Below are 16,934 nucleotides of genomic sequence, written 5' to 3'. Positions count from 1 at the left end.
TCAAATGGGGTCATCTGATATATCAAATTGAAGGTCTAAATGTACTCTACTTAAAAATGAAAATTTTAAACCCCCTTTTCATCCCAGGGGGACGGGTGGGGTCATTTAGTGCAAACATTCAAATTTCTCAGATGGTAAGGTTCTCGCATATCAAATGAAAGAACATAAAGCGTACATTTCAAATTTCAAATTGATGTCTCCCAAAAATGGGTTGGATGGGGTCATTGAGTGCAAAAAATAAATGTTCTTTTAAGGTAAGGTTGTTGTATATCAAATGAAAGGTCATGATGTGTACATTGGAAATATCAAATTCCCGACCTCCAAAAATTTGTTGGATAGGGTTATTAAGTGCAAAAATCAAACTTTCTAGAACATGGTGTTGTCGCATATCAAATGAAAGCTCATCTACTCTGTGTTACATATATCATACTTCCGGTCTCAAAAATGTAGGCGGATGAGGTCATTAAGTGTAAAAAGCGAAAAGTTGCAGAAGGTATGCTTGTCGTATATGAAACGAAAGGTCATACAAAGTACATTACGAAAACATCACTTTTACAGGAAAGACCTTTCAATTGTTTTACAAACAATTGAGATACTAGTTTTTCTCCTGTTTTTAAGGTCTTTCCCCTACATGGGAAAGACCTTATTGTTTTTCTAATGTTTTTTTTTCTTTTTCTTCCAGCATTTGTTTGGCTCGCCCTCCTACCGCTTCTATTGGAGTTATCAATACCAAAATTTAACCATCGATAGACCTCAACATGAACTTTTACCAGATGAACTTTTGTAGGATTTCACCTTCCCCTTAAGAAGTTATCTCCCTTTTATTGATTTTTTTCAACATGGTCCCCCCAAAATGTGTTAAAAGATATCATGACTTTATTTGGACAATAGGTAGATCTAATCATGCTGTATTACCATATGAGGCTGCATAGGATTTCATTATCTACTTTGAGAGTTATATCCCCTTGGAGCAATTTCTTTTATTTGCATTTTTTGCAAAAAGTATTAGAGATAGATTTTAATTGAAAATAACAGCATGTAATAGAACAGATGGCAATGTTTATAAACATAAACAATTAATTTGTTATTAACCCTTATAAGGAGTTATTTCCCTTTAAAAATTAAAAATATTTTTTCAAAAATTTATATTCGAGAACCGGAAGTCACAGAGACTTGTAACCTTCACCAATAATCTTAAATTCTTATGACCTTTAATATGCACCCAAGGTCAAAGGTCACCGAGTGCAAAAAAAAATTACGCTGCAATTTCAAGCTTACATATTAGGAAAACAATCAGACTTTGCTGCATACATACAGCGTATAAAATGTTCTTCTCGACGAGCTCTACATTTTATACAATAAGCCCAATAATGTCCGACCGTCTGTTCAAAAGTTACAACGGGATGATTGTTAAAAGTATAGTATTGTGTGTATATCTTTTTAAATGTAACAGATATCAACCTACTATAAAGTGCAAAGATGATCAGTAATTCAAGACCTTCAATTTGAGGTCAATGTCAGGTCATGATGAAATTTCACCTTGACCTTCACAGTATACAATGACCTTGACCTTGTGATAGTTGAAAGGTTAAGTGGTCCTGAGTTGAATGGTGCTAGTCCCATGTCTCTACGACTTCCGGTTCTTAAGTTTAGTATTGCATCATATATTTGATGATTAATTGTGACCTTGGTGAACTTCGAAATTGTCCCAATTCTTTTCTATAATGTTGTCTTTCTATTGTAGATCATTTATCATTTAACAGATTTGAGATATCTATTGTCGTTTTAGAGATAATGCAGTTTGAAGTTTTGCGAGCGGAAGCATGTATTTCTGAATCAACAAGAGCTTACCACTTAAAATGTTTAAGAAATTGAAGAGGTTAATATAGTTATATGTTTGCCCAAATACCAAAAACATTCCATGGAAAATAACGCCAAAAATTCAATTAGAAATTTTCAAGTTTTGCATTGACTTTGTAAGTTTCATAACTTCTATTTATATAGTTGATATTGCATCATTATTTGCACTTTGTCAAATGGGGTCATCTGATATATCAAATTGAAGGTCTCAATAAACTCTACTTAAAAATGAAAATTGTAAACCTCTTTTTCATTCAAGGTGGAAGGGTGGGGTCATTTAGTGCAAAAATTCAAATTTCTCAGATGGTAAGGTTGTCGCATATCAAATGAAAGAACATAAAGCGTACATTTCAAATTTCAAATTGACGTCCCACAAAAATTGGTTGAATCGGGTCATTGAGTGCAAAAAATAAATTTTCTTTTACGATAGGGTTGTTGTATATCAAATGAAAGGTCATGATGTGTGCATTTGAAATATCAAATTCCCGACCTCCAAAAATAAGTTAGATGGGGTTATTCAGTGCAAAAATCAAACTTTCTAGAACATGGCGTTGTCGCATATTAAATGAAAGCTCATCTACCCTGTGTTACATTATATATCATACTTCGGATCTTAAAAATGTAGGCGGATGAGGTCATTAAGTGTAAAAAGCGAAAAGTTTCAGAAGATACGCTTGTCGTATATCAAACGAAAGGTCGTACAAAGTACATTACGAAAACATCACTTTTACAGGAAAGACCTTTCAATTGTTTTACAAACAATTGAGATACTAGTTTTTTTTTTTTTTTTTTTTTTCATCCAGCATTTCTTTGACATGGCCTCCCCTCGTTTCTATTGGAGTTATCAAGACCAAATATGGACCATCGGTAGAACTCATCATGAAGTATTACCAGATGAGGCTGTGTAGGATTTCATCATCCCCTTTAGAAGTTATCTCCCTTTTATTGGTTTTTTTCGACATGGCCCCCCCCTCGTTGTTTTTAAAGATATCATGACCTTATTTGGACAACAGTTAGATCTCATCATGATGTGTTACCATATGAGGCTGCTAAGGATTTCATTATTCCCTATGAGAGTTACGTCCCCTTGAAGCAATTTCTTTCTTTTACATCTTTCTCAAAAAGTATTCAAGATAGAATTGATTTGAAAACGGCAACATGTACAAGACCAGATGGCAATGATAATGAACATATACAATCATTTTGTTGTTAACCCTTATAAGGAGTTATTTCCCTTGAAAAAATATACCCAATTTTAGAAAAATTGTATCTCGAGAACTGGAAGTCGTAAAGACTTGGGACCTACACTAATAATCTTAAGTTCATGTGACCTTTAATTTGCACCCAAGGTCAAAGGTCACCAAGTGCAAAAAAAAATTACGCTGCAATTTCAAGCTTGCATATTAAGAAAACGATAAGAGTTTGCTGCATACTTACAGCGTATAAAATGTTCCTCTCTATGAGGTCTACATTTTATACACTGAGCTCAAAAGTGTCCGACTGTCTGTTCAAAAGTTACGACGGGATGATTCTTAAAAGTATAGTATTGTGTGTATATCTTTTTAAAGGTAACAGATATCAATCTACTATAAACTGCAAAGATGATCAGTAATTCAAGACCTTCAATTTGAGGTCAATGTCAGGTCATGATGAAATTTCACCTTGACCTTCACAGTATACTATGACCTTGACCTTGTGATATTTGAAAGGTCAAGTGGTCCTGAGTTGAATGTTGCTAGTCCCATGTCTCTACGACTTCCGGTTCTTAAGTTTGGTATTGCATCATATATTTGATGATTAATTGTGACCTTGGTGAACTTTGAAATTGTCCCAATTCTTTTTCTATAATGTTGTCCTTCAACTGTAGATCATTTATCATTTAACAGATTTGAGATATCTATTGTCGTTCTAGAGATAATGCAGTTTGAAGTTTTGCGAGCGGAGGCATGTATTTCTGAATCAACAAGAGCGTACCTCTTAAAATGTTTTAGAAATTGAAGAGGTTAACATAGTTCTATGTTTGACCAAATACCAAAAACATTCCATGGAAAAAAACGCCAAAAATTCAATTTGAAATTTTCAAGTTTTGCATTGACTTTGTAAGTTTCATAACTTCTATTTATATAGTTGATATTGCATCATTTTTTGCACTTTATCAAATGGGGTCATCTGATATATCAAATTGAAGGTCTTAATGAACTCTACTTAAAAATGAAAATTTTAAACCCCTTTTTCATCCCAGGAGGACGGGTTGGGTCATTTAGTGCAAACATTCAAATTTCTCAGATGGTAAGGTTGTCGCATATCAAATGAAAGAACATAAAGCGTACATTTCAAATTTAAAATTGACGTCTCCCAAAAAATGGGTTGGATGGGGTCATTGAGTGCAAAAAATAAATTTTCTTTTAAGATAGGGTTGTTGTATATTAAATGAAAGGTCATGATGTGTACATTGGAAATATCAAATTCCCGACCTCCAAAAATTAGTTGGATGAGGTTATTAAGTGCAAAAATCAAACTTTTTAGAACATGGCGTTGTCGCATATCAAATGAAAGCTCATCTACCCTGTGTTGCATATATCATACTTCCGATCTAAAAAATGTAGGCGGATGAGGTCATTAAGTGTAAAAAAGCGAAAAGTTTCAGAAGGTATGCTTGTCGTATATCAAACGAAAGCTCATACAAAGTACATTACGAAAACATCACTTTTACAGGAAAGACCTTTCAATTGTTTTACAAACAATTGAGATACTAGTTTTTTTTTTTTTTTTTTTTTTTCATCCAGCATTTGTTTGACATGGCCTCTCCTCGTTTCTATTGGAGTTATCAAGACCAAATATGGACCATCGGTAGACCTCATCATGAAGTATTACCAGATGAGGCTGTGAAGGATTTCATCATCCCCTTTAGAAGTTATCTCCCTTTTATTGGTTTTTTTCGACATGGTCCCCCCTCGTTGTTTTTAAAGATATCATGACCTTATTTGGACAAAAGTTTGACCTCATCATGATGTGTTACCATATGAGGCTGCTAAGGATTTCTTAATTCCCTATGAGAGTTACGTCCCCTTGAAGCAATTTCTTTCTTTTACATTTTTCTCAAAAAGTATTCAAGATAGAATCGATTTGAAAACGGCAACATGTACAAGACCAGATGGCAATGATATCAAACATATACAATCATTTTGTTATTAACCCTTATAAGGAGTTATTTCCCTTGAAAAAATATACACAATGTTTGAAAAATTGTATCTCGAGAACCGAAAGTCGTAAAGACTTGGGACCTATACCAATAATCTTAAGATCATGTGACCTTTAATTTGCACCCAAGGTCAAAGGTCACTGAGTGCAAAATAAAATTATGCTGCAATTTCAAGCTTACATATTAGGAAAACGATAAGACTTTGCTGCATACATACAGCGTATAAAATGTTCCTCTCGACAAGTTCTACATTTTATATAATAAGCCCAAAAATGTCCAACCGTCTGTTCAAAAGTTACAACGGGATGATTCTTAAAAATATAGTATTTTGTGTATATCTTTTTAAAGGTAACAGATATCAACCTACTATAAACTGCAAAGATGATCAGTAATTCAAGGCCTTCAATTTTAGGTCAATGTCAGGTCATGATGAAATTTCACCTTGACCTTCACATTATACTATGACCTTGACCTTGTGATATTTGAAAGTTCAAGTGGTCTAGAGTTGAATGGTGATAGTCCCATGTCTCAACGACTTCCGGTTCTCAAGTTTGATATTGCATCATATATTTGATGATTAATTGTGACCTTGGTGAACTTTGAAATTGTCCCAATTCTTTTTCTATAATGTTATCCTTCAACTTTAGATCATTTATCATTTAACAGATTTGAGATATCTATTGTCGGTTTAGAGATAATGCAGTTTGAAGTTTTGCGAGCCGAGGCATGTATTTTTGAATCATCAAGAGCTTACCACTTAAAATGTTTTAGAAATTGAAGAGGTTGACATAGTTATATGTTTGATGAAATACCAAAAACATTCCATGGAAAAAAACACCAAAAAATCAATTTGAAATTTTCAAGTTTTGCATTGGCTTTGTAAGTTTCATAACTTCTATTTATATAGTTGATATTGCATCATTATTTGCACTTTGTCAAATGGGGTCATCTGATATATCAAATTGAAGGTCTTAATAAACTCTACTTAAAAAAGAAAATTTTAAACCCCCTTTTCATCCCAGGGGGACGGGTGGGGTCATTTAGTGCAAACATTCAAATTTCTCAGATGGTAGGGTTGTCGCATAGCAAATGAAAGAACATAAAGCGTACATTTCAAATTTCAAATTGACGTCTCCCAAAAATGGGTTGGATCGGGTCATTGAGTGCAAAAAATAAATGTTCTTTTAAGGTAGGGTTGTTGTATATCAAATGAAAGGTCATGATGTGTACATTTGAAATATCAAATTCCCGACCTCCAAAAATTAGTTGGATAGGGTTATTAAGTGCAAAAATCAAAAGTTTCTAGAACATAAAGTTGTTGCATATCAAATGAAAGCTCATCTACTCTATGTTATTTATATCATAATTCCGATCTCAAAAATGTAGGCGGATGAGGTCATTAAGTTTTAAAAGTGGAAAGTTTCAGAAGGTATGCTTGTCGTATATCAAACGAAAGGTCATACAAGGTACATTACGAAAACATCACTTTTACAGGAAAGACCTTTCAATTGTTTTACAAACAATTGAGATACTAGTTTTTTTTTTTTTTTCTTCCAGCATTTGTTTGGCACGCCCTCCTACCGCTTCTATTGGAGTTATCAAAACCAAATTTAAACCATCGATAGACCTCATCATGAACTGTTACCTGATGAACTTTTGTAGGATTTCATCATCCCCTTAAGAAGTTATCTTCCTTTTATTGATTTTTTTTCCACATGGCCCCCCTCGTTGTTTTTAAAGATATCATTACCTTATTTGGACAAAAGGTACATCTCATCATTATGTATTACCATATGAGGCTGAATAGAATTTCATCGTCCCCTATGAGAGTTATATCCCCTTGAAACAATTTCTTTCCTTTGCATTTTTCTCAAAAAGTACTAGAGATAGAATCGATTTGAAAACGGCAACATGTACAGGAACAGATGGTAATGTTAATGAACATATACATTCATTTTGTTATTAACCCTTATAAGGAGTTATTCCCATTGAAAAATTGTAAACAATTTTAGAAATTTTTTATTTCCAGAACCGGAAGTCGCAGAGACTTGGAACCTTCACCAATAATCTTTAATTCATGTGACCTTTAATATGCATTCAAGGTCAAAGGTCACCGAGTGCAAAAAAAAATTACGCTGCAATTTCAAGCTTACATATTAGGAAAACGGTAAGACTTTGCTGCATACATACAGCGTATAAAATGTTCCTCTCGACGAGCTCTACATTTTATATGATAAGTCCAAAAAAGTCCGACTGTCTGTTCAAAAGTTACAACGGGATGATTCTTAAAAGTATAGTATTTTGTGTATATCTTTTAAAAGGTAGCAGATATCAACCTACTATAAACTGCAAAGATGATCAGTAATTCAAGACCTTCAATTTGAGGTCAATGTCAGGTCATGATGAAATTTCACCTTGACCTTCACAGTATACTATGACCTTGACCTTGTGATATTTGAAAGGTCAAGTGGTCCTGAGTTGAATAGTGGTAGTCCCATGTCTCTACGACTTCCGGTTCTTAAGTTTGGTATTGCATCATATATTTGATGATTAATTGTGACCTTGGTGAACTTTGAAAATGTCCAATTCTTTTCCTATAATGTTGTCCTTCAACTGTAGATCATTTATCATTTAACAGATTTGAGATATCTATTGTCGTAACTTTTGAACAGACACTGCATGAAATGATGCATTTAATATAAAATTAAATGCATATGTTATGCATATTAAATTTCAAATTACAAAAAATATTATGCATTTACTTTGCTGGAAAATTTCTAATTTAATATAGATTTAAACTAAATTTAATATTGCAAATAAATTCCCAAATTTCAACCTAGTTTAAAGGTATTTTTAAATCTAAATAAATTTCAAATTTAAAGAATTTAAGTATAGACTAAATTTGAATAAATTTCTAATTTAAAGAAATGTTTATGTAAATTAAATTTGAATAAATTTCAAATTTAAAGAAGTTTTGATATAATTTAAATTTGAATAAATTTGAGATTTAAAGATCTTTTAATATAAATTAAATTTCAATAAATTTCAAATTTAAAGAATTTTAAATATAAATTAAATTTAATTAATTATGTAATTTAATTACATGTAAATTCAAATAAATTTCTTGTTTATGACTTATTTAAATTAGAACTTCCATCAAATTTAATGCAATTTAAAGTCAATATAATCCTGTATAACTACTTACAAAACAATAGTGCAAATGAATAATAAAGAAAAGGCAGAATTTTTCCCTCTGCTTTTAAACAATTTTTTTTTTGGAAAAGGGATGTTGGGGATTTGTTTTTACTTTAACCCAAATATCTGGTTTGGAAATATCTAATTAAATAAAAAAACAAAAATTAGGAAAAACAGGAATTTTTAATGGTGATAACTTTGTAGCTACTGTACATATAAAATTGATCCTCCAACTTTTCTGATCCATGTTTACAAAGTATTAGACTTGAAAGGCATGGATTGCTGCTCTGTGTATTTACAGTAGAATAATATTTGTGGTTTCAAATGGCAATGTGCAAATGTATAATTTGTCAGTAACATTGAAGACTATTTTTAAGATGAAACTTAAACAATAATCCAACGAATACATGTCACTCATTTGCAAAGCTCAATACCATTTTGTAAATATGCCTTTACCTATATGTAAAGAATGGCAATGCATCTGAATTTATATAAGAACTTGAAGAGTTAGAATCTAAGACATACAAAAAACACAAACACCAGATATAAACTATAGGACAAGGCTATCTATGTGTGATTTGGATTTTGACAATGGCAGCAATATACAATACAGGAGATAACAAAAACTTTTGGACAAAGCATAACCATACACAACAATTTCTAGCATTTTCTTATTGTCATCCTGTCTTGGGCAATATAGTTATTTTCATCACTTCTAATCGGGTCAGAATAATAAAAAAAAAAAACTTTGAGTTATCTCCCTTTGTATATACTTCAATAAAAGAAACAAAGTATCTAACAAATTAATTTTATTCAGATACTGACAAATTAGAGTTGTTTTGGTGATAAATTAAAATAAAATGTCAAAAAGTTTGTTATACAATTTTAAAAACATTTAAAACAAATAAAAAAACACTTTTGTTTAAAAAAAGTCAAGTTCTACATCAAAGAACCTCATCAAATTCAAACTAATTAATAAAATAATTGTTATTGACAAATTAACATGCTTACTTGTATAGATTATTTAAGAATCATAACAATTGGGTTATAACAAATAGCAAACATAGGCACCTCTAAATTTCAAGTTTGGCATCATAAATATTAAATGAATAATCTCCCCTGCTAGCATTATTTGTCAATTTTAAAAACTTCAAAAAGCAAAAAACAAAAAACATAACATTATTTACATGATTAACATAATTCGTAAATTCACAAGAGTGCACACACTGAAATGTCTCGCCTTCTTTACTTATCATTGATATTATGTTGATAGTCCTAAGTATAAAGCTTTATTAAAAACTGCCACATAAACTTAACATTAACCAAGATAACTAAACAAAGAGCAATGAACCATGAAAATGAGGTCAAGGTCAGATGAACCATGCCAGACAGACATGTACAGCTAACAAAGCTTCCATACAACAAATATAGTTGACCTATTACTTAGTTTTAAAAAAATAGACCAAAACACAAGAACTTAACACTGAGCAATGAACCGTGAAAATGAGGTCGAGGTCAAATAAAACCTGCGCGACTGACATATAGATCATAAAATATTTCCATACACCAAATATAGTTGACCTATGGCATATAGTATTAGATAAAAAGACCAAAACTCAAAAACTTAACTTTGACCACTCAACCATGAAAATGAGGTCAAGGTCAGATGACATCTGCTCGCTAGACATGTACACCTTACAATCATTCCATACAACAAATATAGTAGATCTATTGCATAAAGTATAAGAAAAACAGACCAAAACACAAAAACTTAACTATAACCACTGAACCATGAAAATGAGGTCAAGGTCAGATGACACCTGCCAGTTGGACATGTACACCTTACAGTCCTTCCATACACCAAATATACTAGCCCTATTGCTTATAGTATCTGAGATATGGACTTGACCACCAAAACTTAACCTTGTTCACTGATCCATGAAATGAGGTCAGGTCAAGTGAAAACCGTCTGACGGGCATGAGGACCTTGCAAGGTACGCACATACCAAATATAATTATTCTATTACTTATAATAAGAGAGAATTCAACATTACAAAAACTCTGATCATTTTTTTCAAGTGGTCACTGAACCATGAAAATGAGGTCAAGGACATTTGACATGTGACTGACGGAAACTTCGTAACATGAGGCATCTATATACAAAGTATGAAGCATCCAGGTCTTCCACCTTCTAAAATATTAAGCTTTTAAAAAGTTAGCTAACGCCGCAGCCCGATCACTATCCCTATGTCGAGCTTTCTGCAACAAAAGTTGCAGGCTCGACAAAAAAAACATCCTGCATTGATTAAAATTTCATTCCAAATGCTGTATGCAAGAATAAAAATAATAAGGTGTAATGTAATACTTCAAATATGTACAATTGAATAAAATAGCACACAAATAAACTTTTATCAACAAAATTATGTAATGTCAAGCAAAAAATTATCAATATTGAATGTACTTGGACAATTGAAGAAAATAATAAGTTTATAAATATATTTGGTGTATTGACTGTCTCCTGATTAGTTAAAATTTTTAGTTTTATTTTCAATTTTATTTGTTTACAAATTTTATGAAGTCAACATGTGCATGATGTGTGTACTTTGTTATTATTTATATAAATAAAATAAAAAAATTCTTTGAGCCTTATTTTTGATAGAAATTTATAATGAATGGCAATAACTTATTTTGATTTTATTGAACCATAAAATTAATTTTCAACTATTTACATTTTACATAATCCTCTCCACAGATTATCTAATGTGAAGATTCAAATAGTTATCTCCCTTTGACCAAGCGATTATAAATAATGTGAAATCTTACAGGAAAAATCTTGACAGCAAATACAAGACACTGAAATGAGCCACACTCAAATTATTATTCAGCATTTAATTAATTAGAAAAGGCAACAGAAAGTTTAAGTAAAAAGAAATATGTAGCTTAACCAAACACAATAACATAATCTGATGTCACCGATATGCTGCACTTGTAAATAATTTTAATAGAAAATGCAAATGTTGAAATAAAAGAGCAGTAATTCATTTTTTTACTTTAAAAAATAATCAAATTCAATAAACCAAACCACTTCATTTTAAGGGTTCCCCCTTAAACTGAAAACTGTCAACTATAATTCAAAAGTAAACATGAAGGTATTTTTGTTCTTGCAAATTCCAAAAGTGTACCTTTGAATTGGTCCTTATTAAAATTTAAAGAAATTTTTATTGATATCTCTCAATTTTTTGTCATATGCCCTTAAGTAAAAATCCATGCAAGTTCTGTACATTTCTTGTGACAAGGCCTCTCCGATTTACTTGGACCTCAGCTCTTTGCCTTGTGCATTCAGCTGTCTCTGGTATTTACAGTCTAGTAAATGACTTTAGTTTATCCATGTAAGATTTAAAATCTTGTGACAGTCAAATCCCAGTTGTGATCAGGCGAGTTTATCTACAGAATCACTGTCCCAACTTGACATTAAATCAATTTGCATGGCCTTTCTAAGTTTGTCCTTTTCTGACACTGGCAGTTTCTTGGCTTAAAGGGCCTTAGCTCTATTTTGTAGCTTCTGTAATAAAGTAATAAAAAAAAATGTTTAATTTTATTAAATTGACAAGTGATATATATGTGACAAAAGCAATAATTTTCTGCATGCAATTATTCTATCTTAATGCAGTTGTAATCAAAATCATATATTTAAAAGATATTCTAATGAGTGACCCAAAAATATCTCGTGGAATAACTCTATAAAAAGAATAGCTAGAAGTTGTGATAAATTTTCTATTTTCAATGGACCATGAAATTGGGGTCAAACCATTAATTTATCCTTAGAAAGATCATAACATAAGGCACATGTATATTTATTTTTAAGTTGATTGGTCGTTAACATCATTAACAACTATCCTGACCAAAAACTTTTACCAAAACTTGAACCTAAAGCAGAACAGATGAAAGAATAAACAAACAAAAGCATGGTTCATTAAACATAAACCCCTTCTACTTTTGTAGGCTGGCATAACAATTTATTACAACTATTACACATTGTGATTTATTTATCAACATCAAAAAAATTATTGATTTGTATCAGTTTAGTTTTTCAATTATATTTTAAAACTAACTCCTTCTATCATTGTTTGGTCTTATTCACGGTGTAGAATATATACAACTTTTATAATTTGATGCGTGATCCCCTCAGGGATTCAGGCTTATATTTTGGCAAGTGTTTGATGTGTCTATGGGCACTATGGAGGTCTAAAATTAGGTAGCATCCCCTTTTTTCCCTAGGGAGATTGATATTGGAATAGCTCATTATTGAGTTTGTTGTCTTTATCAATTTCAATATAAATCACAATATCAGGTACAGCAATTTTTTTTTTCTTTTGACATAAAAGAAGTATTTGTAAATAGTATTAAAATACAATCAGCTGTATACAATATAACCAAAACAAAAATCTGAGACTGGATTACTGCCCTTTTATCTATTTATTATTTGATCTATAAAATAATATTTAATCAATAGAAATGTGAAAATTTCAAACAAGATTTAAGTCAGTTATTGTTTGATTTGGCTAATCCTACTAAATACACAGTTATTTTGATTTTTGTTGTTGTTTTTTTTTTCCTGCAATTATTTTGTAACACTCTAATAAAAATGAGTATGATTTCAATCCTCCATGACTCTATTCATGCTATTTGTTAGATGTCTCTACTCTCATTGGCAACCACACTTCATCTCCTTATAAATTAATTTTTGCAGGCCTCAACTAACAGTATTTTCCATAAAATATATAAAACAATAAAAAGCTAGTACAATCATGACAATGAGTACTATTAATTTATCCCAAGACTTGGTCTGGTCATGTCAAATTAATGTAATCACCAAATAGCTTACTTCAAAATAGAACCAGCTGCTGTTTTACATGTCCAGACTAGATTGTTTATGCCTATAAGCATCACAAACAGCTGCTTACTGCAAAATAAAACATAAAAAGTTCCTAAAATAAATGTGTATTGCCAGGAGATAATTAGTTGAATTTAAACATTCATATTATATTTGATAAACTTGGTCTAAGGAAAGGGTGTACAGGATTCCCAATACTCAATATATATATATATGTCTAGCGGGACGGCTCCATTGCAGGCGATTTGGTGTCACGATATCACAGTAGCATGGGTTCGAATCCCGGCGAGGGACGAACCAAAAATTTGTGAAAGCAAATTTACAGATCTAACATTGTTAGGTTGATGTTTAGACGAGTTGTATATATATATATATATATAAGAAAAAGTTAAGTAAAGTCCGTATGCTGGTAACATATAAGAAAATTATTAAAAGATAATAACGGTTTCAATGCATCACTTTTTTATATATAAACATGTATACACATTGTATGTATATATTCTGACAGACATTTCAACATACATGTAATATATATACATAAGGTATATTTATAGATTTTAACAAGGCTAAGTAAGTATATAAGCTGATAATACTAAAAAGGCATACATGTAACTCTATCTTTTATCAAAGACAATGGCACATCTCTATTTGAATTACATGACTTACAATGTACATTTATATCTTTTGAAAGATTTTTAAAATCATAAATTCAGAAAATGTAGACAAAATATATATATATACAATATATACCTTTATATGCAAATGATATGTGAAGGAACATGGATGGCTGTTGTATTCCCTTATTTTTGAGCATCTGTTTCTGCTTGAAATCGATTCTCTGTAACAATTGGTGCAATTCTTCAATTTTTTCACTGTCATCAAGATTTCTGTTTGGGAATCCATCATCTTCTTTATTAGCTAAGTAAAATAAAAACTTTTTGAGAAAATGTAAATATTCAACATGATGTTCATACAAAATGATATTAAGTTTAAATTCTTTTATATAAATGCCTTTTAAACTTGAGTCGCTGAACTGTAGTAACATGTATATAAACAGCATGTAAAGGTTTGAAATGTTTCCAAAAAAATACTCAATAATCATAATATAAATGAAGGAAGTATGGTAACCTACATGTATGTATCATTTGTTTGGCTAGTAATTGGATCAACATCAGTTGGTCTTTAGCGGATAGCATTTATTTTGGAAACATACCACATTGTTTACTTTAATCTAATTAATCTTCGTATACAACATGTACAATGTACATATACATGTATCTTAGTTTTCTCGTTTGAATTGTTTTACATTGTCATATCGGGGCCTTTGCGGTATGGGCTATGCTCATTGTTGAAGGCTGTACAGTGACCTATAGTTGTTAATGTCTGTGTCATTTTGGTCTCTTGTGGACAGCTGTCTCATTGGCAATCATACAACATCTTCTTTTAATATATCAATAAGCATTTGAATCACAGGCACTTGTTTCTATCCATTGGAAGACCCACTATCAACGTATATTTTCCGTGATATTTTCGAGAAGGTACACAACTAATTTTTTCACCTCTCCGCTTAAAACCATTATTTCTGGTAAATATATACGTTAATAGTGGGTCTTCAAATGGATAGAAACAAGTGCCTGTGATTTGAATTTATACCAATATCAAGGGTACAACTGATGTGTCACCTGGGTAAGTAAGGTACATGTACCTATAGAACAAGTCAATTATCCAATAATCTTAAAAACTATAGCACAGTTTGTAATTATTCCGTGACAATAAACAATAATTGGGTTTGCACGACACTTTGACCATGTCCCCTCCTTTTTAAATAAGGTTTTGGGAATAAAATATATTGGGCATGCATATCAGATTAATCATAAAAAGTAAATTGATTGTGTAAGGTTATGTAATATATAATTATCTATATTAAAGTAATGCGGTTACCAAATCGAAAATCCTGTTGAATTTGAAGTGTGTTCTTCTTTTGGGATTTGAAAATCCCGCAACATGACGACTTAAACATTGCTATAATAGAAAACACTCGAGACAACCGAAAGGTGCACGGTCGCACTAAATACCAATAATATGTTATTAAGCCAAATAAAATAATGTATCCTAATTGATAGATTGATATGATGCGTATATAATATAATTGTTTAAAAGATGTGAATAACAGAATAAATGACAGACACATGATCTCCAGAAATTAACTAGTAAAGATAATAAAGTATTTGCCTGGTCTGCTTTTTGGTCTTAACTTACACTGTTATTATAACAACATTACAAAAAAACGCGGGACATGACCAGATAATAAATATAATTTTTCATACGTACAAATTTCAAATCAAGTTGATCGAGTTACCTGGACTCATAATATTCACATATTAGTATAACCCTTAATATATATTTCTCAAATTATTGCTTTAATAGTAAGCATAGGTACTTGGGTACAGGACATTTTTTTTTACCCTACCCTTTTTTTCCAAAATCTGTTATATTTTCGTTTTCTCACTTGAAATCGTATTATTAATTTTTTTCGCCTTTGTCTGTACGTGTCATAGGAACATAAATACACTACAAATTACTTGATTTTGCTATTTACTATCAATTCCAAGTTTACTATCCACAGCGGTCACGGATATATTACTAAAGAGAGTGAATTTTAAAATAGAAAACGAAAAAATAACGGATATTGGAAAAAAGGGGGAGGGTAAAAAAAATGGTGACATCCCATTAGTCTGACAACCATTATTCGGACAGCCCAATACTCCGACAACATGTACTATTCTGACAGCCCATTATTACGACAACCCATTACTCCGACAGCCCATTATTCCGACAATATGCGTTTTTCTTAGTGTATGGATAAATTTTCTCTAAAAAAAAAAACCAACTCCGCTCTCTGATATTTGTGGTTGTCCGTTTTGATTCCAATTTTTTTTTGCATGCGGACATTAATTTTGTCACAGTTTATTGGAGTTGATACACATGATTATAGCAACTGCTCAGTCCTTAACCTCGCCCCTCTTTCGTTTTGCGTGTCTAGTTACTTTATTTATCTTTATATTTCGTTGTTTGTGTGTCTACTATCAGTCTGTGCTGTTCTAGCTCGCTATTTCTTGCAGGTGTGTCTTGATCTTCCTTCTTTTCACTAGATCTTCGAATCCCCCTTTTTGCGTATCAGGGGAGTGAGGTTCCCCCACTATGAACTACATAAATAAATAATACATCGGAGTTGGAAAACACTACCCGCCCTCTTTGGTCGCAACACTTTCTCTCCTTGTATCACTCATCTGAGTTTTATTTAAATTTATTTTGTTGCAGAAATAATGAGATAAAGTAGCGTCAGTCAAAATAAGAAAAACAAAGAGACAAATACGTACCCAGAACCTAAAAAATAAGAAGACAAATAGGACGAAATATGTTCTCAGAAAAGATGAGCAATTCCAATCATGATCAATCATGAATACGGTATCATGTTCGGGAATGTGAATCCACGAAATACGGAGACAGTACATGTAGCACTTCTAATAGCGATCGTTCAGACATAATCCGAGAGATGACACTCAATATTTTGTTGGGAGACCGATGTTGTATCCTAAGATTATTTTAAATTCTAGAAAGATATGCCTCTTTGTTAATGATTGGTGGAGATGCAGGACTGATGATTTTCAACAAAACTTATTACGAAAAACAAATATGACGGACATGAATATTTCGGCAATTTGTATCTAAATATGCATAAGGAAAAGTGATATCGGGTCAGTGACTGTATATATGTCATAG

The 16,934-nt window shown here is 31.5% G+C and overlaps 1 long non-coding RNA gene across 2 annotated transcripts; it reads right to left on the bottom strand.

Annotated features, from left to right (window-relative positions):
* Positions 1-9,051: 9,051 nt before the first annotated feature.
* Positions 9,052-15,444, bottom strand: LOC143055967 (uncharacterized). 2 transcript variants are annotated; one of them, XR_012972182.1, is made up of 4 exons: positions 15,093-15,444; positions 13,902-14,069; positions 13,143-13,220; positions 9,052-11,819 (listed from the first exon to the last, which is right to left on the bottom strand). It is a non-coding gene; the product is annotated as an uncharacterized LOC143055967 (long non-coding RNA). The 2 variants fall into 2 exon arrangements; XR_012972181.1 differs by lacking the exon at positions 15,093-15,444 and having other exon boundaries at positions 13,902-15,043.
* Positions 15,445-16,934: the final 1,490 nt, after the last annotated feature.

This window comes from Mytilus galloprovincialis, chromosome 13 (assembly GCF_965363235.1).
Source record: "Mytilus galloprovincialis chromosome 13, xbMytGall1.hap1.1, whole genome shotgun sequence".
NCBI lineage: Eukaryota > Metazoa > Mollusca > Bivalvia > Mytilida > Mytilidae > Mytilus > Mytilus galloprovincialis.
Note: the sequence above shows the minus strand (reverse complement) of the source record. Positions and strands in the feature narration are given on the sequence as shown.